The sequence below is a fragment of the Tachypleus tridentatus genome, chromosome 13, assembly GCF_004210375.1.
Source record: "Tachypleus tridentatus isolate NWPU-2018 chromosome 13, ASM421037v1, whole genome shotgun sequence".
Classification (NCBI taxonomy): Eukaryota; Metazoa; Arthropoda; class Merostomata; order Xiphosura; family Limulidae; genus Tachypleus; species Tachypleus tridentatus.
Window position 1 is genome coordinate 241,993,077 of NC_134837.1, and position 25,105 is coordinate 242,018,181.

Here is a 25,105-nt window from a genome sequence, read left to right on the forward strand (position 1 = left end):
GACAAACAATACAATGAAGTAAGACCCAGAAATGCTTAGTTCATTTTTTATTGATTGTCTCGGCGTTTTGACACAGGTCTTTTTTTCCAAGGGGGGTCGTCTGTGTTTTGTTATTTTCCTACCGGTGGTGTTATTTCTACACCGTTCATTCTTTGTTTTACCGTAATATGAGTTAATTTAGATATCAGAGAGTGAGACATATTTTATATGCATTTATTGATATATGAGCTTTGTATAATTTTATGTAAAGTAATTTTGTGTCAATTTCTGAGCATCTTTTAATGATCATAAGACGAAGTTTCTTTTGCATTAATCTGTTAGAAATAATACATGTAATTTCTATATATACTTCTTGCATATTGTACAAGAAAGCTGCAGACTAATGTTCTTAAGTGATAACAGTCTATATCATAATGGATATTTTGTGGTAAATATGTAATATGTGTTTTTTAGGTAAGTTGTTGTAAATGAACTGACTTAGAAAAAAAAGGACAAATTACGCTGAGTTGATAATGTTTTTTTTCTGGTTTTGTTTTTGATCTCAATTGTGAAATTTTTTAATGAAGCTAAACCTAACATATAGTGTATACAATTTTTAAAACTGTTCAAAATAAAAGTTTTAGGCCTAAGCTCACAAATTATCGACAAAAGTATTTCTCATCATAACAAACATTTCTTTGGTGAAGTTAATTTTTTAAAAAAAATAGATAAACATCAAGCTCTGTATATAAAGTTTTATTTATTAACCTGGATTTTACACTAATATTTTAGTATCTTATAAAGGAATAATGCTAAGGCCTGTGTTTCTTCAATAAACGTGAAGCAGTTTGTTCTTTGTTTTCTTGTTGTTAATTTCTACTAAGCTTTTTGTTGAATATTACATGCTAACAGAAATGTACATTAATACTTTTCAAGTATGCGCCATGAATAAGTATAATAAAAAATATTTCTAAAACGTATTAACTTACGTTCTTGTTAACATAACTTACTAACTTATGTTGATAAAATCTATAAGGAATCTTTTATCTTTAATGTAATTTCGCCCCTAATATTAATTTTTATTTAACGTGAAAAACATTGTCTAACTCCTGTCCACATTGCTAATATTTGTAAGTATATAGAACTGGATGTGTATTTTGGCGAGTTTTGTGTGTGTGTATAATATTAAATAAAATTATGCACATTTATGCGAGAAATATGGCTCTTTAATGCGCTATAGGATCTTAAGCTCAATACATAATTATGACGTTTTTAAAGTATATCCGAGAGAAATTTAGCGCTTCTATGACACAAGAACATAGAATCATTTGTTTTCTAAGCGCAAAACTACACGATGGGCTATGTATACAATCCCCACTGCAGGTGTCGAAACAAGATATTTGAAGATATAAACCACCAAACGTATCGTGAGAGAACGTGAAATTCCGGCCCGACATGGCCAGTTGGATAATTCTAACTGTGAAAGCAATGAGACCTTTATTTTGCTCAAATGAAAACATTTTTCTTGCATAATTACCAGTTTTATTGGCCCGGCATGGCCAAGCGTGTTAAGGCGTGCGACTCGTAAGCTGAGGGTCGCGGGTTCGCATCCCCGTTGCGTCAAACATGCTCGCCCTTAGAATGTAACGGTCAATCCCACTATTCGTTGGTAAAAGAGTAGCCCAAGAGTTGGCGGTGGGTGGTGATGACTAGCTGCCTTACCTCTAGTCTTACACTGCTAAATTAGGGACGGCTAGCACAGATAGACCTCGAGTAGCTTTGTGCGAAATTCCAAAACAAACAAACAAACAAAACCAGTTTTATTAATAAGATACTTTTTTTTTTCTACAATGAATCTTATAGTGACTGGCCTGGCATGGCCAGGTGGGTTAAGGCGTGCGACTCGTACTTTAAGGGTTGCGGGTTCGCATCCCGGTCGCGCCAAACATGCTCGCCCTTTCAGCCGTGGGGGCGTTATAAATTGACGGTCAATCCCACTATTTTTTGGTCAAAGAGTAGCCCAAGAATTGGCGGTGGTTGGTGATGACTAGCTGCCTTACCTCTAGTCTTACACTACTAAATTAGGGACGGCTAGCATAGATAGCCCTCGAGTAGCTTTGTGCGAAATTGAAAAACAAACAAACTTATAGTGACGTCACACGTATGACAGAAAGTATCTGGTAAGATTCCGGCAATACAAAATTTTCCACAAATACGTTTCCATTAAAAATTCAATAAATGTTTATAAAACACAACAATATACATTACCAAATTTACCCGACCCGGCATTACTTGGTGGTTAAGGGCCTCGACTCGTAATCCGAGGGTTGTGAGTTCAAATCTTCCTCACACCAAACATGATCGCACTTTCAGCCGTGGGGGCGTTATAATGTTACAGTCAATTTCACTATTCGTTGGTAAAAGAAAAGACCAAGAGTAAGCGGTGAATGATGATGATTAGCTGCCTTCCATCTAGTCTCACACTGCTAAATTTGGGACGGCTGGCGCAGATAGCCCTCGAGTAGCTTCGCGCAAAATTCAAAATGAAACGTACAATTCCGAGTAAACTTTAATATAGAATTTATTTATTTTTTCCAATCTCTGAGCATAGCTTATGGTGTGTACGATTTTTAACTTCTTACAAAGGGATATGTGCTTGCAATGTCGTGTTTTGTCACTCTTATTTTAGAAAGGTAAAATAAACTGGACGTTTTTTTTAAACACCCGTTAGCAACCGAACAACTTAAAATTTGTGTAATTATGGCCTTTCGTGTATAGTAATTACCTGGAACGTTCGACTGCCGCAACCAGACTAGACTGAGAAACGAACAGGTGATTACGGAGATTTTGATAAACCTTTGCCGAGTTTATCGACAGTTTCATGCGAGTATACTATACTGCCCGGGAAAGGTTTATTCTTGCAGCCATTTTGTATATGCACCTTACCAGTGATTTGCTCTCAGATAGAATATCTGAAGAGGATTTTTGGCACTGAATAACTCGTAACATGTTCCTCGTTCTTCCCTGACACGGATTCGTTGTATCTGTCCCATTTTATGGAATTAATTAGTAACATAATACGCTTAGTACTGTAATTGCTCAGAAACACGCCTCCTTAAAATAGACTCAATATTTTGTCACACAGTAAAAACAACAACAAAAAAACAAATATTCTAAAATATATTATTTGATTACTTTATGTATAAGCACTCAACTAATATTCTCTGACGTCACTGCCAACACTGAAGGTTGGTGTTTGAGTGGCTACATCACGAGTTTAAACTAAAAACAACACAACCATTGTGAACTAACAAAATAGAACACAAAGGTATTGAATGTTATGCAAATGGTAAAAACACGATAAATATGTGACATCAAAGTCCAATAATATAAACAATTTTTAGTTAAAAATCAAACGCCGTTTGTGTTGTAAGGAAGCAAATTTGTGTGTTTATATCTCTACAACAAATAATATTTGGGGTACAAAATTTGTGTTTTAAAGTAACACAAAGTTTGTGTAAATTTACAAACAACTTTATTGTGCGTGTTATACCTATTTCTCAGAAGTAGAATTTAAATAAAACTGTACCCTTGAAAACTGTTTAAGATCAAAGATTATATATAACAGTATTATTACAACTACTTTATTTTCTTATGATTTATATTATCACAATTTGATGTGAGTCTTGGCTACCCGTCTATATAAGTTACTTGGTTTGCAATTTAACGTCTTCGACGGTAAAAGTACGATAATTAAGACATTTTTCGAAAAAAGTAAAATAGATTTATTAATCTTCAAACTACGAACTTGTTTGTATAAAGTTCAGTAAGGGTGAGACCCACATATTACACCATATTTTGTGATTTCACCTCTTACTACGCATTGAAAAGAACTGACCAAATACAATATGTTGAAGTTACATATTTATCGACTTCTCTTTTAGTATCACAGTGGTGTGTCTGCATCCATACAACACTAGAATCTATTTTTCGATACCTGTGACGGGCAAAGCACAGATTGCCATTTATGTAGTTTGTGCTTAATGACAAATAATAGCGACTGTATCTACTGTACTTCCAGGAATTGATATTTTCTGTACAAAACTTATCTTTAAGTCAGCATCTGGTCTCAGTTATTTAAGTGGCTTTATTTCCATCACTAGTACGTATTTCGTTAAACAGAAACTTACCGTATACTGTTAGTTCAATAGCCACTTATTTTCCATTTAAGATACATATGAAACTCTAACAGAATTAATTGAAAGAATAATGACGTTTATGCTTATATTTTTACGTATAACACACGTTATTATGGTTATTGTAACCATCAAAGTCATGGGCACACAAAGCAATTGATTGTTAAGATTCAAAAACAAACAAAATGGCGATAAATTGATATTTATTCTACGAATGCTCTTTATAAAAATTAGTGTCATGATTTCCATTAATAATTAATTAAGAAAAGTTTAGAATGTACGTTTGAAATGCTTAAGTTGATAATAATTTTTATAATACACGAAATTGAAAATATAAATACGAGTAATATATCCATAAATACGTCAATAAAGGGGGGTCTTTTAACCTGCATTTTTATTCATTTATTAATATTTTTTGCCGAAAAAGTACACTAGCTCTATTTCATGTTACCCAGTGATTTAGTAGCAAGGTTACGTTAAAATCATAGGTTTGATTCCTAGTGGTGGACAGAAGACATGTATATCCCATTGGTTAGCTTTGTGCTAAAACATTCATATTAACAAACATTTCATACTGTCCGGTTTTATCCATCAGAACAATGAATCTATTTAAAATTAGTCTGGAATATGCTATTTCAGTGTATTTGGAAGTAAAATATTTATAGATATACACGGTAAATTGACATTTTGTTTTTAAAATATGCATTTTTTATTTATTTTTTATCGAAAAAACATACCTACTTCACACGTTTTAGGTTCATTTCACAGGACAGAAGGATAGAAAACTTATTTATGATTAGTTTGGTCTGGTATATGCAATTTCATTATATTTAGAAAGTTTTAATTCAACATTCATGTGTTTCGAAGACTTGATTCCAGACATGATTATTATTGTAGTTTCTGCTCAGGATTTTCATATTGTGACGTAACCACCTCTCTGCTTTTAAGGCTGACAGATTTGCAGTTAAAAAGGCGTGTCCTTATTAGACTGCGTGCGCCTTATTGGTTACTTCTGAAACAGCGCGAGTGTGACGGCTTGTTTACGTCTTGGTACTGCCGGGAACAACGATTGGTTGTTGTGTCCTGCTGTGGCTTCCCACAGCGCGTTCCGTGACATCATTGTATAGTTAACACCAAACTACACATTTTAATCTTGATCAATCTTGTGAGATTTCAGATGAAGGAACATAAACCACTTGAATCAGAATTAGGTTGAAAAACCTTGACCAGAAACTTGTGTAAGATAAAATTTCAATCAAAAACTTACTTATTATTTGACCTGTACATCATTCAAGGTTCGGATGAGTTTGATGGAGTTATTTGAAGTAAAGTGCATGCAGTGGCGTATCCAGGAATTTTAGGAGGGAGGGAGCAAGTCTTAACATCCATATTTGCATATAACTTCTGTTTATTTTTGTAATTCCTAAACTGTATTATTTCTTGGCGAAAAATAAAAATACAATCTATAGGGGGGAGATACTGCAATGTACCCTACTTCCACTAAGTCAGCGTGTACATGTATACGTTAATAATGTTTTTAAGCGTGTAAAAGTATTACATGTACATTTTTATATTCAAGTATAACTTGAAGAGATATATATGTATTATGTAGGATATTTCTTTTCCATAATATTTGTAAGTAACACTTTTTCAGTAGCCGTGAAAATTTGAACTTTATTTTAATAATATTACACATATATACACATGTGTGTATATACATGTATATGTGTGTGCGTATGTGCATTTAGGAGCTTTTACGAAATACGTCATAGTATTGTTACAAATATTTTACACCGTGCTCAGTCGTGATTCATTAACCAAAAATCGAATTTACTTATTGAGTCTTAAGTATTGTTATTGCTTGTATACAGAAGTAAAGTTTGTTTTTTTAGTCTTTGCGCACTATTATTTCCAAGTAAAGATATATATATATATATATATATATAATATATTTAAAGGTCTTTTCTGTTACACTATAATTTTACGTGCAACATGAGAGTAATTTCTCTTCGGTTAAAGAAATGAATATTATATGAGTGTGATAACTATAGAATAATATGATTGTCATAGCAACATACGAGATACGAACCGTAAAAGTAACATATTTCAAACGCAATTGAAGTTGTATTTCAGTGTTGTTACGCAGATATCAGTACGTGGATTTATCCATAATACTCAGACCAACACTAGGATTTGTGTATCTTGAAACCTAGACAGAATGATTTTTAAAATTTGTGAAGTGTAGAACGAACCACTTGTCATTTTGACCTTGTGAGTATATATATGTTTGGAGCTTTATAGCAACACGCAAGAAAGTTGTTCAGTATCTTCCTGACGCATAAAGATTATGTTATTATTTCGAAATAATGAGGTGGCTCAGACTTTTATAGATTTCTTATAGGACTGACAAATAACTAATAAATAATTTAAAACAAAAGATATTAAATTCATCTGTTTTTTGTTTGCCATCTATTACAGTAACTTTCGGGAAGTCACCAGAACAAACAACAAAAAACGCGATTTTAAGCTAGGCCTGATATTTATACACCTACATAAACTTATTAGATTGTATTAATGACAAAATCCATATGATCTGCATTTTCGTACAGTTTTTCCCTCAACTCAACGAGGCAGAGAATGGAACAAATGACGTAACGATAGTCTGTTTGTGAACCCTACATATTTTTTTATATATTTTTTACATTTATTTAGAAAGCTGGATAGCTCCGGATTCCCCTTCGAAATGAAAGAGTACAAGAATGAGAATGTAAAAATGGCACTTAGGATGAGTGAGTTATGTTAAATTACCATGGTAAATTCATAGTGAAAATTAGTAACACCTAAATAGTCTCTTACTTTTATGTTATCATTCAAAAACAAACTGTGCTCCCGTAAAACTATCCATAAAGTGTAAATACTAAGTTCTCATTGCAATGTATTTTCCATTAATGTTGGCTAGATGGTTAAAGCACGAGACACGTTGGAATCCCCAGTACACCAACATAATAAAATAAACTGTGCTCCCGTGAAACTTTCTATAACGTGTAAATGCTATGTTCTCATAGCCTTATATTTTTCATTAATGCTGGCTATGTGATTAAGACACTCGACTCGTAATCTGAGGGTCGCGGGTTGGAATTCTCGTCACACCAAACATAAGGTGACGGTCAACTCCGCTATTCGTTGGTAAACGAGTAGCCCAAGAGTTGGCGGTGGGTGCTGGTGACAAGCTACCTTCCCTCTAGTTTTACACTACTAAATTAGGGACAGCTAGCGTAGATAGCCTTCGTGTAGCTTTGCGCGAAATTCAGAACAAACCAAATCCATTGATGCTGTAAAAATAACAATAACGTTCCACAAAAGTCCTATGTTTCTGTTGTTTGTACCACTTTTAATCATGGAAAAAAGTTACTGTTTTAAAATAGTCCTACGTATAGTTCTGTTGTTTACATAGGCGCTGAGTTTTCTTTTTTCCTAAGTAGGAAGGAGGGAAGGTAATTGACATGTGAAAAATTTATTAGGCTTACATATTATACGCTTTTCCCCGAGGGGGAGGGGCAATGTAATTGACTTGTAAAAAGTTAATTAGGCCTACAACCTTGGGGAGAGGCACCAACTTGGCACCTGTGATTGTTTATGATGATTATCAACGAAACGTCTTTGACTAAACTACTTTATTTAAAGTTTTAAACACGTTTTTATACTTTTATAATTTCGGAAACTACCCTAAAAATCTTAACATTGCGGTATATTCTTATAAGTCCATTCTTAACTACTTGCAAGGCAACAATAATTACTATCAGCCATTTATGTGTCGTACATTTATAAAAAAAAAAATCCAATAAATACATCACGGAAACTTCGGATTCTGGCATGAAAAAGTAATTCTTTTAAATGTGTAAAAAGATACATGGATGTGGTTTTTATTTCATTTTATATAATTTAAACGTTGCGATAGTGTCGTTGAGTTTATTCTAGGTCGTTGAATACACAACCATTTCATATAACCATACCAGCCGTTCTGAGATATACAATCATTTCAAATTGCACGATTTTACATTTTTCTATTGTTTTGTTACTAACTGTAAATATATGTGAATGCGTGTGGTGTACTCGTAGGTTTATTTTATATATTGTAAATGTGATCCGTCTTTTATGGAAGCTATTGTTTAATCTAGAGTAAACCTATTAGAGAACATTCAAGAGCAGAGCAAGTTATAAACCATAGACCAATTACAGTTTCCTACCTTTAGTCTTGTTTACTTACTAAAAGTTTCGTATGCTTAGAAATTATCAGTTGGCACTGAGTATACGAAAACATTTAGCACTGTGTAACCAGTATGTGTAAAATATCGTTACCGATAAGGGTGAATACTTATATTGATACACATAGTTACCATAGTTGTGCAGACACTGTATCAGAACAACAACACTTTAAGAACATCAGATACCCAAATGCTGGCTATGAGAATCTCTTTGTTGAGAATCACACCCTAAATACATGTACTTGTTTTTTGTTATCAAATGCTGTGTTAAAATTTTTGTTGTTCTTCCATTTTGTTTTAAGGAAGTCTGCAAGTCTTAAAGGGAAAATAATCAGCCGTTATGCACTAAGCACTTTATGTTATTCACAGATGTCATCCAGCATTGCTGTGGTTACGAATCATGTTCTTGTAGCTTGGGCAAGTTATCGACACTCACCAGACGTAGAAGAAATATGTCACGTCAAAGCTTGGTGAATGAAGCGGCGATCTTGCTCAGTCCGGTAACATAGCATCGAGTTGGTTAAGTCAGATGCATATATATTTTGTTATTGGAATCAGCGAACGACATTCTACAAGCGTAGAAAGCAAAAGAAAAGGCCAAACTTCGCCTTTTCTATGAACTTGGTTATAGAATATATACATATGTATATATGTATATAGAATATATACGCGTATATATATATAGCAATAATAGAATTGAAAGTTTAAATGTTTTGAATAATCTATGAATAACAAAGCACGTGCTTTGGTTACATATGTTGAACCTCTTTTTTTATCGCATTTGAAAAGAAACGCACATAGCTTTTAATGTTATGGAAAAATAATATTTGTGTTAGATACATGAAGTGTTATTCATAGTTTAAAAAAACAACGTCGGTTTATTCTGTGTTCAACCTAAGGCACCTCTTACAACTAATTACTTCTTTAACCTTCAAAATTACAGACTTAGGAGGTAGAGAATACTGGGTTAAAAAGAATGTGTTCCTTTGAAGTCACTTGTGCTTTTCGGTTAGCTTGGACACAAACTTCTACAGAAGTAGTTTTGATGTTTTTGTCATTATTTTTCAGTACAGTAATTTACTTTTAAGACGATCTTATATGAGATAATTTCGTTGCTAACAAAGTGCATTAATATGTGTTAAGAAAGTTTCGAACAAGTTTATGTCTTTATATAGTAAACTGCTGCTGCTACAAAGGTAATATACATATAGCACTTCAGTACAATAGTGTTCTTTTTGTTTGTATGAATTAAAACATAACAATCAAAATAGTCCTACTTCATGGACTGTTTCACGAATTCAGAATTTACAGCAAAATCTTGGAGTTCATTGCTATGACATTATCATTGGACAAAATATCAAAGCAATCTATATAAAACGCGCATGCGTGTATTAACTCAGCCATGCCTGTCTGAAAAGCAGAATTTGTTATTGCAAGTTGTCAGAAATAATGGGATTTCAGCGAATTTGCTCTTCAGCGAGAAGAGGAGTTTACAGGTATTTCAGTTTGTTGTTGCACTTGAGTGTATAAGAATAGTCAGTTTTGTTTTTAAATACTTGATCGTATTATTTTGTATATGAATTATTCAAGATAGTTCATAAAATAATTTCAAGAAATATGGTTTCTTGCTAATGCTCTAACAAGGTCAGAACTACAACACTGTACAAGAAGTGAATTGTCGTCATAATATGACAGTTTATTTTATCAAACAGAATACACTGGATCTCTGAAAGTAACACAAGAAATTGACTATTAAGTATAATACTCCACAAAATGTTAAACCGATCCTTCCGTTTTGTATAATATAAAATTCTGTAATAAATGATAGTGGGAGTGATTGATGAAAATATTGTAATTTACTTATGTTCATACTCAAAGAGAAATACACACCATTTTTTTCATAAAACACAAAACGACTGAAGTAGAACTGTTATCTATAATAAACGAACAGTATTTAATAACATTCTGCAAACCACGTTGGCTTTTAAAAAGAGTCGTTTGTTTTCATTATGGTTGGACTTATTTCGTGTATATAAATTGGCACGACGTGGCCAGGTGGTAAGAGTGCTTGACTAGCAGTCTGAGGGTCGCGAGTTCGAACCCATGTCCCACTAAAGATGGTTGTCCATTTATTTGTGGAAGCGATATAATGTTACGGTCAATCCAACTATTCATTGGTAAAAAAAGTAGCCCAAGAATTGGCGGTGGGTGTTGATGACTAGGTGCCTTCCCTCTAGTCTTACTCTGCTAAATTAGGGACGGGTAGCATAGATAGCCCTCGTGTGGCTTTAGGCGAAATTCAAAACAACCGTATATAATTCCCGACTTCAAAAGTGTCAGGTAAATTTGGTACTAAATCACTACTTACATATTTAGATGAAAGAAACGTGAAAATTAAACGTCCTGGAGCTGCTTGTGTTTATTTTATCCAAAAATATATTCAGTCAGAGACATAAAAAATGTAAATTTGATGATGCCACATTAACAGTGGCGTTTTTTTTTATATCCCATTTTAACTGTTTGTGAATTTTGAATCAATAAATCTGTCAGTTTGTAACACAATAACTACTGTGGAATACTTGTGTGTGTGTATATATATATACAATTTATATATAACTATATGTGTATAACAACTAGAAATTTTGAGTACGTTATAACATTCCGTTATTAAAAGGATTCCTTTTTACATCGTATGAAAGAGACGGTTTAATAAATATATATATATATATCGATAAAATAAAAGCAACACGAGAGTTTACAACGTAAGAGTTTCGTACAAATACAATGATTTTTTTTCTTGCAATGTGCTTAAATTCTTAGTTTAATGTTAGAGAGTAATGTGCTTAGCACGTAATTTCATACGTAAAACTAACTTGTTTGAAATCATGACTTGTGAACGAGTAATGTATTAGTATTTGAACACATTGTTATCTTACCAAAGATTCTCTCAAAAGCAAAGGGTGTTTGAATAGAAAATAAATAATTGTAAAATATTCTATATTAAATTTGTTTACTTGTTTTAAAGCAAAGCTACGATGGGTTATCTGTTGTGTCCATCGCAGATTTTAGCGTTGTTAGTCCATAAATATAGTGCTGTCTCAACGGAAGGGACATTGCGTTGAAAATTACCCCAATTTTGTAATATACTTCTACGAATGTTGTATAATTTTATATTAAATTGTGGAATATCTTAACTATTTATGAAAGCAAGCCAGTTCTATTTCAGTTATTTTATTGTTTTTTAAACAACTGAGTTTTTGTGTATTTCTCCGTTGTACCTAGGTGTACTTAACTCTACATATTAGATGTTGTCAAACCTAAAGGGTCTCTGGACAACTATTTTATTTAATTCCTTATGTGTGTATGATGTACCAAACTCTCAGAATACAGACATGAGGCTTACAGGCCCGACACATGGCCAGGTGGTTAGGGCGTTAGACTCGTAATCTGAAGGTCGCGGGTTCGAATCCTCGTTGCACCAACGTCCTTTCAACTTGGTGGCGTTATAATGTTACGGTCAATCGCACTATTCGTTGGTAAGAGTAGCCCAAACGTTGGCGGTGGGTGGTGCTGACTAGCTGCCTTCCCTCTGGTCTTCCACTGCTAAATTAGGGACAGCTAGCGCAGATAGCCCTCGTGTAGCTTTAGGCGAAATACAAAAACAAACAATCAAAATGTTATATGTTTTTCACATGACTATACGCTCGTAGCAGAGTGCCTGTTTAGATGTCTGATATATTTGTCTTGTTAATTTTTACCACGGGTATCAACTAGAAGAAACGTGACAATTTTATAACTGATCATGAATTTGCATGGACTATTTCTCGTCACTGTGCTTTAATAATATTAAATAAAGCCCCTGAAAGTTTAAGGGGAAAAATACAATTCTGGGTATTGGTAAGTTTTAATAATTTGCTGTGGCTCGTGTTTTTAACCCCGACCGCGTAATTAAATATTGTCGATAGATTTCTTATTCCTCGCAGATACAGAGGTTTTGGTTGGCGGAAGTCACGAAATTGTTATTGCGCAAGCGTAATACTAACTAAACTCACAAAGCACCGTTCTTTATACTAATTTCATCCAACGCTATCCGCGTGCGTGTTTCTTGACATTGACCTTGACTACGATGAACAGTTGTAATGGTATTTACATGTGATAAGTAGGCCAGTGCTTGAAGATAGCGTCAAAACCAATTGTAAAGGCTGGGAGTAATTATTTTTTTAATTTTTAATAATATAAACATTAAAATTATATTAATGATGCACATTCAACGTGTGTTCTAAAATTACGTTGATCAACACCTACTTATAATAATTTATGTCGTTAGCGGAGGAACAACCACGCACATGGCAGACTTCTACAGTATCCAAGGGTGCTGACCGCATGATTTCATGGCATCGCTACTCTTCTCGTAGGGGTCGCTGTAAGTTGAAGAGAAGGGTCTCGTGATAAAGCTTAGCCAAGGTAGCGGTAGCGTTTGGCGTCTCTGGAACAGCCCTATCTCTCCCCCCTCTTATCCTTTCATATGCGTAGCTGTATAGACGTATACCAGTTGTGTGAGCGGACAAACTGGAACTAGGCCTACAGGTGCTTCCTTTTCACCATGATTCACTGTATTCTGATAATGCGGAAGTCTGTACATGAGCAAGTATGTCTAGACTTATGATGACGTTGATATTTCGGTCCTCGTAATAGTCAGTCCTCCTTGATTTCCCGTCAACTTCACAGACCTTACTTTTTTGTGTGTGCCTGTGTGTAACGTATGTATTTGTGTGAAACGGGATTTATTAATATTTCACTCAAATTGATTGATTGATTCATTAATATATCTCGGGAAAGTACATGATCAGTAATGGGGCCTGGCATGGCCAAGCGCGTAAGGCGTGCGACTCGTAATCCGAGGGTCGCGGGTTCGCGCCCGCATCACGCCAAACATGCTCGCCCTCCCAGCCGTGGGGGCGTTATAATGTGACGGTCAATCCCACTATACGTTGGTAAAAAAGTAGCCCAAGAGTTGGCGGTGGGTGGTGATGACTAGCTGCCTTCCCTCTAGTCTTACACTGCTAAATTAGGGACGGCTAGCACAGATAGCCCTCGAGTAGCTTTGTGCGAAATTCCAAAACAAACAAACAAACAATGATCAGTAAAATGCTGGGACCCACAATTGTTCTTAGAACGTAAAATATATGTGAGTTACCGATACGCGTCCATTCTATGCAAATATTTACGTTTTGATTTCCTTTGTCTATATAGCTACGTCAGTTTAATATGCTGAACCAGGGGCGTAGATTTTTTACACCCGATGGGGGGGGGGATGATTTTTGCAACCACCTATGTGGACTGTTCAATTTGCAAATTGGTAATCTCTGATTACGTGAACCTGAAAGCTGTAAACATGCAGTCACAGAGTAATCTTGTTGCCACGATATTTGCATGTATACTTAGGCCTACTGACTGATACTTACCAACTATCGCTTAGATCGAAAAGCTTCAAAGTACGCCCATATTAAAAATGTATGTTTCGCCTCGACTACTGAAAAAGCCTACATCTAGGCCTAATTATGTTATTCGATTGGTGAGAACACGAGAATCACAAGAACAAACACACAATTTGTAGGCCTCAATAAAAGAATTCAACAGACCCAACTGTAAGGGGGATAATTATATGTACCATACCCCCCACCTAAAATGAAGGGGGGTGTATACCCTCATCCCTCAGGATCTACGCCCTTGTTATGAACCTGAAACGTTGTATGCACTATTTTTTTTCGTGTTTACATGTTAAGCAACACTTCGCAAAAACAACAACAAAATAACGTACTCTTAGAGACTATGATTTTCCTCAAAAATATAGAAATACTAGATTGAGCCATTATCAATAGTGTCAGCTGCAGATACTGAATCATAATGGAAACAAACCTCCCACAAAACTGGCTTTCTGGACTTGCATTTGAATAAATGTTGACTAAATGTTAAAGTACGTCAAGTTTTCAGTTGCGCAAAAGACAAAAAAAAATAAAGTTTTAAGTTCGAATAACTTCGAAAATTAAGTACTGTGCGACAATCTGGTAAAGAGCTACGATATTTATGTTTTCTTGTAATTATATGCTTTCATCTTTGTACATTTTATCAAACGTAGTTTTATAATACTAGGCTCGGTTTTGATCTAGTGATTAATATGTTCGGACTATAAAGCCGAAGGTACTAATTTTATATCTTCTTTTGCTGTGGGTACGTTATAAGAGTAACAGTGAAGTCCCAATCTATGATAAGAGTCGGTTACAGTTACGAGTTGACAGTGGGTCTTGATGACCTTCCCTTCAGCCTTATCAATACAAATATCTATTAAATTTCTGTGGTATATATTGGTGTATTTAAGATATATCATTGCTATAAATAAACGATCTTATAACACCAAAATGTTGTTATTGTTTAATTACACGCTCAACGTTTCGCTTTATATCTTCTTCAGAATCGTTCAAAATTTGAAACTCTGTATTGTCAGTCTAGGTTTGTGTTTTAGTGAATGCTCTTGAAGAAGCTGTAAAGCGAAATTTTGAGTGTGTAATTAAATAATAACATCAATCGAAATATATAGTTTATACCCTAGAGTTCGCCATTTTTTACAAACGTATTGTCATACAATTAGTTAGAGGTTATACCGTATTGTATAGCTTCTGTTTAGTTATTCTGCGCATTAATAATTTACTAGAATATTTGAAGAGGCTATGGACTTTCAAGAAACCTTGTAAGAGAACAAAATTCTCAAGACAAAATTTTAATCTGTCCTCTATTTTGCATTTCGTCTATAATCTTTCCCTCGTGTTTATTGCTTTTGTGCCCCGCTGGTACAGCGGTAAGTCTGCGGATTTACAACGCTAAAATCAGCGGTTCGATTCTCTTCGATAGACTCGGTAGATAGCCTGATTTGCTACAGTAAAACACACACACTCCTATTTTCTCTCACCCCTTGCAAAAAAAACATCTGTATGATTCTGCATGCAAAATATCTCATTATGTTGGTTATGGAAACTAGTTTTTTTTTGCATGCTAACGATTTTTCCATCATTAATTTTCCTCAGTTTCTTTTAAATTGACACACCAGTCATGGCTGAGTCTTCTCGAGCTTTAATTCTCTGACTTTGTAACAGACTTTAAACATCAAATTCTTTTAGCAATGCGTCTGATATTTGCTATAGGATTCTAGTGAAATGAGGTATATGAAAGAAACGAAATGAAAAGTTTACTTGAAGAATATCTGTTTAGTGCCCATAATATTTTACAAAGCGTTTCTTTTTTCTAGATCAGATACTTGTATTTTGAAATAGTTTCGAGACTATAGATAAGTTTTGTTACTGGGTGTCTCTACCCAGAATACCAAAAGATAAGAAGAGAGAACGTATATGATTAAAACTTTTAAGTGAAAATTATGTAAAATTATAAAGCTATAGCTTCAGAATATTTGCCAGTATGAAACTCTTTCGCTGATTTCCTAGAAGATGTATTTCACACCAAGTATATAAATCAAACTGAAATTTTTGTAAATTTTTTTTAGCATATTAGTTAAGTGAAGAATGATTTTAATGAAATAAACATACCATTATTATGCCTGCATATTCGGGAAGAGCTATTTACAAGGGTAAAATGAGTGCTCGCATGTTAAAAAAAAAATTGAGGCGTGCTTGCATAAAATGGCGGGAAGTTCGGGTGTTCAAGATTGCATTCGCTTAGTATTACAAACTCTAATGGAAACTGTATTTGTATTGGTTAACACTTCGAAAATGTTAGATGTGGTGACATTAAATGCGTATATAATTGGTATCTAAATCCTTCTCCTACCAGGAATGTCCGTCCCCTCGGGATCGTAAACTCTTTAAAAACTTATTTTAGAAAAGCCTAAAATCTAAGGACTCACTAAGCTTAATTATATTTTTTCTTTAATAATTCGCCATTATATGGACTCATTAGTGAATTTATTACAGTGAATGAGAAAGATATGATGATAAATGAGACGTTTATATGTGGTACCTCAGTATATATACATAACAAACTCAGTATCTGTGTGTATATTTGCAAGGGATTCATTTGTTTGTACGTTTCGTGCTTGTAGAAACAATGAAGAAAGATGAAAATGGTGTAGAAATAAACCGTTTGTAATGGTAAACTGATGGATAAAGGTTATACCAGTATTCGAAAGAAGTGAAACCAGTAATCTTAGTAAATAATTGAGAATATTTTTATTGTTCGAATATATACTGCTTTTTTTTAAAAAATTGTGATGTGTTGCACTTTTGTTTTGTATTGTATTTATTAGTTGTTGAAAGTAAAATGTTTTTTTTTTTCTTTCTCTCAGATTGACATGATGTTCCTGTGGGAAGAATGAATCCAAGACAGTTTTTGTAGATCTTAGAAATTCCGAGAAATTAGTATTGCTTCCAAGTCAGTGACGAACATTTTCCGGAACACTTGTGCACATGTTGTTAAAATCAACAAATTAGTAGAAAATATTAGGTATGTAGGAGTATTTGTTTTGACACGTTATGTGTTAAAATATCATATACTTTTGCATCTGATTCTTCGTTTTGTTTTAAAATAACGTTATTGACTACCCCCTCCCCAATTTGACCTAGCGTACTGGCTAGCTGCAGGTCTGTGAATTCGAGTGGCTATGGTTCACGTTCCGTTGCCGTAAATGCGTTTCGCATTTTGGGAACGTAGACGCGTTATAAGAGTAGCGGTTAAATTTCATTATTCAATTAGAGTAGCCAGAGAGTTAGCGGTTTGTTCCGTTGATTATCTGCCTTCCCTGTAGTCTATTACTTGAATTAGGAGCGAATATTGCAAATAGTTCTTGAGTTGCTTTACACAAATTTCCGAAAAACAAACAAACACACAAGCTTACTTTTGGAAATTTTGGCAACTGCGTACAATATGAAATTCACAATTGTATTATCGTGTTGAGTTAACAATCAGGAACTTTCTGTATAAAGACTTACAAAACTACGTGTATGTTAGTAAGTCGTTTTTTTATAGTCTAATTATTGTGTGTTTGCAAATACACTTTTACATATTTAGTTAATCAGGATTTTACTGTTACCCTTTAGAAGTTGGGGAACACTTATATATTAATTGTTAAAATGATAAGCCACTATTTTGCGTCAGAATATTGCGCTGTTGCTGCTGTTATTTATTAAGCTTAAAGCTACACAAAACGCTGCTCATGCTGTGCTCAACACGAGTATTGAAACCCGGTTTCTAGCAGTATAAGTCCTCAGACATACCGCTGTGCCGCTGAGAAGGTAGGCAGATATTGTGTTTGGTTTTCTTTAATTTCCTAAAACATATGATTTTGGAAAATGTTGTCTAACAAAAAAGAAACTGACTTTTTAGCCATGAGAAAAGGAAATTCTTCTGTTGATTTGAGGGTTGTAATATTTCATAGGTGTTTTTGGCAAGGAGTGAATGAAACAAAGTAATTGTGATAGTTTGTTGTCTGTGTTTGGCAACTATCTACGCTAGCCGTCTCTAATTTAGCAGTGAAAGACTAGAGGGAAGGCATCTGGTAATCACCACCCACCGCCAACCCTTGGACTATTCTTTTACCAACGAGTAGTGGGAGTGAACGTCACATTATAACGCCCACACGGCTAAAAGGGCGAGCATGTTTGGTGCGACAGAGATTCGAACCCGCGACCCTCAGATTATGAGTCGAACGCCTTAACCCACATGGCCATGCCGGGCCGTACTAATGTAATTTAATTTTTTTTTATTTTAAAATATCGTGATACCATTTGTCACTGATTCTATAGACGTCTCTCAGCAACGAGGCTGAAACATAGCTATCTCACAGTGATTTTATTTGTGATGAAGGCCAAATGTATATAAGTTTGTTTTCTATGGCAAACCATTAGTCTTATATCTGTCTTCTTGAGAGAGTTAGAAGTTTTATAAATCACTTTCTTTAAGTGCCATTACTAATATCAAATGTATTTCACAAGTCAAGTTAGCAATTGATGTAAACTGTTTGTTGTTGATAACTGGGAATAGTTTCAGCTGTTAGAATCATTATAAGTATTTAATAACACAATGTTCTAAGTGTAGGGATCTAGCCAATCAGAAGAATTACTAGTAATTTTATATTGTTAAAGTGAAATAACAAAAACAAGAACAAATCACCTGAAAGGACGAGCATGTTCTGTGGAATTGGGATTCGAACCCGCGAACCTCGGATTACAAGTCAAGCGCCCCATCCTCGTGGCTATGCAGGGCCTGATTTAAATAATTATATTCAAGTAATGAATGAGTTTAGAGACGTGTTAATTATGGTTAAAGTATCTGACGTTGTTAAAAGCAAAAAACATACAACACAAAAAGACAAAGAGTAAATTATTTTTGTCACTAAATTAGTCTTAAGCTTAAAATTAAAATAAAAAATACAAATTTTATTGGATGCTAAACATCTGTTGCAACTGGAAATTGTATATTTCACCTGGTCAAAAATCGTTGAGAAATATTAGGAGACCGAGTTGAACAGAACAAATGATGAGAAGCGCATCATATACATAGTTCGTGAATAAAGTGGTTTGGTTTAATAACTGTGAAAAAAAGAGCAACTTTATCTGTAGAAAAAGACTGGGTATATTACGAGGTAGACAAGCGCTAAGACTCTATCGTGTATTACATATGGCTGTACTGTTGATCAACTAAATATGAAAAAAAAAAAGAAGCAAAAACTGATCTATGGTTTCTTCAAGTTGTTACAGTACAAAGAAATGCATGTAAACGTAATTGGTATATATGTAGGATATATATACCTTGGATGTATGACTAGATACAAAATCACTTTGACAATAAATCATTTCATCTTTGACTTTTGTGGTCAGATATGTTAAAACTGTGAATATTATTTATGTGTTTGTAAAGTTCATATCACTATACCAGTTCTAATACTTTAAGCAGCTTTACCAAAATAGAACAGTTATCGCTAAAACTATCATCAAACCTCTGCACAAGTATGACTGCCACAATGACGTTTCTTGTTGCATCCAATTATTTAATTTGTTAGATCAGTCACCGCTAATCGTAAAAACTATTAATTTAATAAAAATCAATACCAATGCCACTCGGAGTGACTGAATAAATTTTTAACTGTTTAATATTTCTTGTGCACCACATTTAAACGTTAGAGAATTTTTTGTGCGTAAGGAAATTTCTTAAATTGTGATATATATATATATATATATATATATATATATGTTTGTTTTTCAAGTTCTTTTTAGCTGTGGTAATGACTTAACTTCGTTAACATTTTACATAAATAGAATAAATTGAGGCCTAGCTAGGGTGCTTGATTCGCGATCTGAAGGTCTTGGGTTCGAATCCTTGTCATACCAAACATGCTCGCTCTTTCAGCCGTGGGCACCTTATAAAATGATGGTCAATCCCATTATTTCTTGGTAAAAGAGTAACCCAAGAGTTGGCGGTGGGTGGTGATTACTAACTGCCTTTCCTCTAGTCTTTCACTGCTAAATTAGGAACAATTAGCGCAGCTTTGCGCGAAATTAAAAAAAAAACAAACAAACTAGGAATAAAAAACAAATGAGATCAAGTTAGTAAACTGATAACTGTTTAATAATATTTTTTCTGTATCACAGGTAGACGTCAGGGAAGTTTTTGAACATAAGGAAACTTCTTGATTTATCATATATTTCAATGCTTGTTTGTTTTTTCAAGTCCTGTTTAGCTATGGTAATGATTTTATTTTGGTGTTAAACACCCCACCCATTAACATATTTTCAACGGCAATTACCACGGAAGTCTGTATTTGTGCGTTAAAAATAGTTGTAAATATTGTGGCTAGTTCATCTGTTAATCAAGGCAGCGAAGAAAATGTATTAACAGTAGCTTGACTCAATATTTCACATAAACAGACGAGCAAAAGACGCTTTGTTTAACCTGTATAAATATATTAGTGACTGTTAAATTCGACGGACATACACATATGGCTACATTTCAAATAACTATGTTTACTACATGTCTTAATTGTCATTACTGGAAACATGAATATATGTACAGCTTTTTATCACTTATACAGGGTGTTCGGAAAGTCACTGTGCACTTATATATTTATTAACAGACAAAACTGCACAATGACTTTCCGAACACCCTGTAGTTTGCAAATATTTCATATTTATCTGTTCCCATTGTGTTGAAAGGGAATAATATAAAATGATAATCCGTGAAATATTTTAATATAAAGATATTAGAACATATTATCTATTGAACGTGGTTAAGCAGATGATAAAGCTAACATCAAACACATTTTAATTTTTTCAGTTACTTAAATATCAATGAGATAATATAGCTAGCTTAATTATAATTGCTACTTCCTATGCTTCAGATTATTGGTGTATTTGGTACTGCACTTTTGGAACGTCTGAACGTGTGTAAGTACATTATGTGTAATTTTAAGGGACATAGCGATAAAAACGAAATTGTAGAAAATTAGGAAGGTACAATATTAATAGTGTCTAAGTTTACGGTGAGTAATACTTTACGTGACATTGTGTTAGTTTAGTATAGGAAGGGTATGTAGGCTTTGTTCAACGCCTTTTAAGGAAAATGTCTGACTTAATTTTCTGAAAAAGACGATTCCATGAACATTTTAAGATATGCTGTAAGCACAAATTGTGGTAGTAGTTTTTTTTTGTTTTTTTTGTCGGAGAGACTTTGAATTATATAGTTCCCAGTAAAACCACAATGGATTTTCATTGTGCCATGTAAGAGTATCGTTGAATTCAATATCCAGTCAGAAGCTGTGTATCATATCCTTATCTGTTTCAGCTCAAAACAACCACAGAATTATAAAACTTTATTAAGCCTTGTAGGTATGTACGTGTTTTTAGTTAAGATGTTCTTGCAAGGAGTGCACTGCCAGCTAACAGAAATAAACATGACATAAAATACATGTATCTTGGAATAAAACCTTCTGTTTTGGAATATTTAGTATACATTCTGCCATGAAGTATTGCATTAATTTGCTACTAAATGTTTAAGAAAACTTATTGTATTTTTGTTTACTGTGTTCGAACGTAGGAGTGGACCCATTCACACTGAAGACACCGAATTTGTGAATATGCATTCCACAAGTGAGCTATAAGTTGTATTTGTCAGTTAAGTTCAAGTGTAAATGGTAGAACACGCGTGTGCGATAAGTGAATATTAATATACAGCCGTTTGTACTCATATGTGCACAGACACATTAGTCTTATAGATAAACGAGTCAGCTCTATTCATTATTATATACAGTTCGCAATAAAATATAACATAGTTATAAAATCCAGTACTTTTTGACCACAAAATAGTTCTCCAAAACTAATGTCAACATTTAGGTTGAGTCGAACACACAATGAGGGGAATCCGCCAGTGCCATCGCACTACTTAGTTTAATCTAAAGGTAGCTTTTGTCCCCGTCAATTTGTGGTATGTTAGGTAGTGGACTATTTAGAAGTGATATTCAACGTATTGTTAAACCTAATCTTGATTTGGATATCTTTATGCTCAAGGTAGTGTGTCAAGAAGGTGGTTGCTTATACAAATACTGGTTGCTTTTACTTGTGAATATGTTGGTAACTGAGGATGAAGATAATTTGTTGATTAAAAATGATAACTATGGAGAAAAGTAAATTAGTTAAGGTCTCTTACATTTAAAAGAAACAACTGTTTTAGATCTCGGTACACAGGCTTAGGTAAGTAGTTCAATAGTGAATTTGTTAAAGAGGTATATGTTCGCAAATGATATTGCGAAGAGAAAATATATTTTGTGCAGAATATCTTTCACTTACAGCTCCTAATTGGTTACCAATATAGGCTTTTAACTCTTCTGAATTGGAAACTATTATTAGTAAAGTTAGTTTGAAAATTTGAAATGTATAAGTTGTTTAAGTGTAATTTTATGGTTATTACAAAAATGGGTGGTGATTCTGATTTTGCGAGAATACATCGGGGCTGAGAGTATATGATATTCTGAAACAACGACACAGAAAGCACTGGTACGTCATTTTTTACTTTACAACGCACACTGCAAGTTTTTCGTGAGTAGAAAATCAAGTTCTTAAGAGTGTTGAACGAATCTTTAAAGATGAACTAATTTGAGAATCTTATCTCAAAATAGTTGTACATTCATTGAGATTGAATTGATATCTTGTTCATAAATATAGTTTTTTGCACAACGCAATTTTACTGTTAAACGTATTTATTTCTAAGAACACCGATAATTTTATAACTAAAGATGAATGTTATTCAAAGTGGGAACAACAGAGTTCTTAAGAGCTTCACGGTATCGAATTTACCGTTAGGATTAAGTTCTAATCTTTATGGTCAAATTTCTTGAAGAAAAGGCATTGCATATCAAAAATATTTTAGCCTTAAATAGACTAAAATACCTAGTCTTAGTGACGACTTCGGATTCGAAATACTATTGATAAATTAACAATCTCAGTATTAACAAGAATTTACTCTCAGATTTATTAATACGAAAAATATGTAATATAATGCATCATTCCATACCTTATCCATATAATCCAGAATTTTCTTCGTTTACATTTATATGGCTTTATTCGTCTTTCCAGTTATGTAGATAAATTTCCTTTTGAGAGGATAATGAATAGGTCCTTTGAATATGTATTTTTCTGAAATATCAATAAACTTGGAAGTATTACATATTATAGTATTTCTCGTTTCGTTAACGTAAGACACAAAATGTGTATTTAATTTATAAAGTCTTCTGTTTTCGGTGCCATCTTATCATTGCTTTTGTTTTAACTATCAAAATCATTGGTACGTGAGTAACGTTAGACATAATTTTCAAATTTTGCTTCAGACAGATTTAATTTCCTGGTCCTATAGTTTAACTACGAATCACTTTGGAGTGCAGTTACTGAACTTACCATGAGTTTGATTATCCCACTATGAAAGCGGTTCTGGGGTCAGGAGATCAAGGTCAGGTATGCTGATAGAAGGATAAAAGGGGGACATCTAACACCTTGATTAAAAAAAATCCACCATGAAAAGCTACAAAATAAAAACAATGTAAATATCAGTATTAAAGGCATATTTTATGCAAGTTGAAGTAGTTAAATTTTATATGTTTGTTATGACTTATAATTAATGTAAATTTCCGATTATCTAACTACGTAAACGAAATTGTACAGTCACAAATGCAGCATAATGTAGCGTATTCACCTAAAACCTGAAGCACGTTCTTATCCTTCAAAGCATGATGGTCATTTGGACTGTTAGAATGTGTAACAACTACTGATACTTAACAAAACAGTATGCTTAAATTGGTTGAATCTTGTTTTTGCTCTATAGGTTTCCCTAAGTACAGTGACCTAAAACTGCTTAAGGAATTTTTATTAAAATATATTTTTATTATGTAAAAGTTTAAAAAGTAAGTATTAAAAATTATAAATATTTAGCAAATACGAATAATTAGATTAAAAAATAATTTTTATTGATGGTTGGGTTAAGTTTGACTTTTTTTTTGTCATTTCTAGTTGAAAATGTAAAATAATCCTTAACTGCCTAGTTTCTGCTACGCAAATGTTAGAATAAAATAACAATTTCATAGCTGTGGTATTGTTTTATTAAAAGTGTATTCGCTGGGTAGATGTAATTCTAAAGTGAAAGTAAAGAACAATATATTTAGTGGTAAGGATCATGTGCAGTGTTTTATTATTAAATTATAAAGTGTAAATATAATATCTAGTCGCATGCAGGGAAGGAAAGTAAATGAAATTATATCTGAAATTATTTTTGTAATAAGACCATCTTAAACATACATTTTTTACTTTTTAATTTATAACAAAACTCGGGTTGATCTGATATTCTATAGACAGTGCACTTTAATTGAAATTAAGTTTCGTAATGGTTTAGAATAGATTTTATACAGTAATTCACTAGTAACCGTATTATTTATTTGAATAGAAAAAGCGTTATTTTTTTTATCGTGTAAAAGTTATAAGAAAGAAAATCCTTTACTGGTTGGTTGCTCGCCTCCACCATAATTTCAACTGTCTTCTAAGAAACAAGGATACTAGAAATACTGCGCGCGCTTCTCACGAGATGCCCAACCTTCTTAGATATGTTTCCATCAATAATGACCTTTCTTGAAGCTCTACTGCAGCTGATTGGTTGGTTTAAAATCGCGCATAAAATCATACGAGTACGTCATCTTATAGTCGGTGTGTGTCTATGTGTACGTGGAGTGTGCGCCATGCTTCCTGTCTACCCTCGTACGACTCTCTAAGCCTTATTGTGTACTGGTGAGGGGAATTTTAGGGTTAAACTAGCCCGCTGAGATCGACAGATATTTTTGAGGTGTGTCTTGGTAACTGGTGACGGGAATACGGGGACGAAAACACCTAGCAACAACTAGGTAGGTGAGATCGAAATCTGTAACTTTGTGCCTGCTGTTGTAGTTGTGATTCCTCCCCATTGATTTCTCTGGTGACTATGCTTTTGTTTCCAGTGGCTGTGTTAAAAAAAAAGAGAGAAAGAAAACAGATTTGGCGTGTCCTTGCGACTCGTAATCCAACATCATGCTGTCTGGATACAGTAAGGGCGCTGTCACTGAAACGATTTCAGTGAATACATACGGTATTC

The 25,105-nt window shown here is 33.7% G+C and overlaps 2 long non-coding RNA genes across 19 annotated transcripts in view; one reads left to right on the forward strand and one right to left on the reverse strand.

The window, feature by feature from the left end:
- Window positions 1-25,105, forward strand: part of LOC143236702 (uncharacterized) — a 326,353-nt gene that overhangs the window by 271,035 nt on the left and 30,213 nt on the right. For 17 of the 18 annotated variants that reach the window (XR_013019669.1, XR_013019670.1, XR_013019674.1 and 14 more), the window contains one exon: window positions 16,794-16,951. This is a non-coding gene — a long non-coding RNA (uncharacterized LOC143236702). Of the gene's footprint in view, window positions 1-12,660; window positions 13,089-16,793; window positions 16,952-25,105 lie in introns of those variants that run through there. The other variant, XR_013019680.1, reaches the window with a different exon arrangement.
- Window positions 1-25,105, reverse strand: part of LOC143236706 (uncharacterized) — a 55,394-nt gene that overhangs the window by 13,446 nt on the left and 16,843 nt on the right. Inside the window, exons 3-4 of the long non-coding RNA XR_013019715.1 lie at window positions 23,389-23,512; window positions 23,009-23,130 (exon numbers count right to left, since the gene is read on the reverse strand). This is a non-coding gene — a long non-coding RNA (uncharacterized LOC143236706). The remainder of the gene's footprint in view (window positions 1-23,008; window positions 23,131-23,388; window positions 23,513-25,105) is intronic.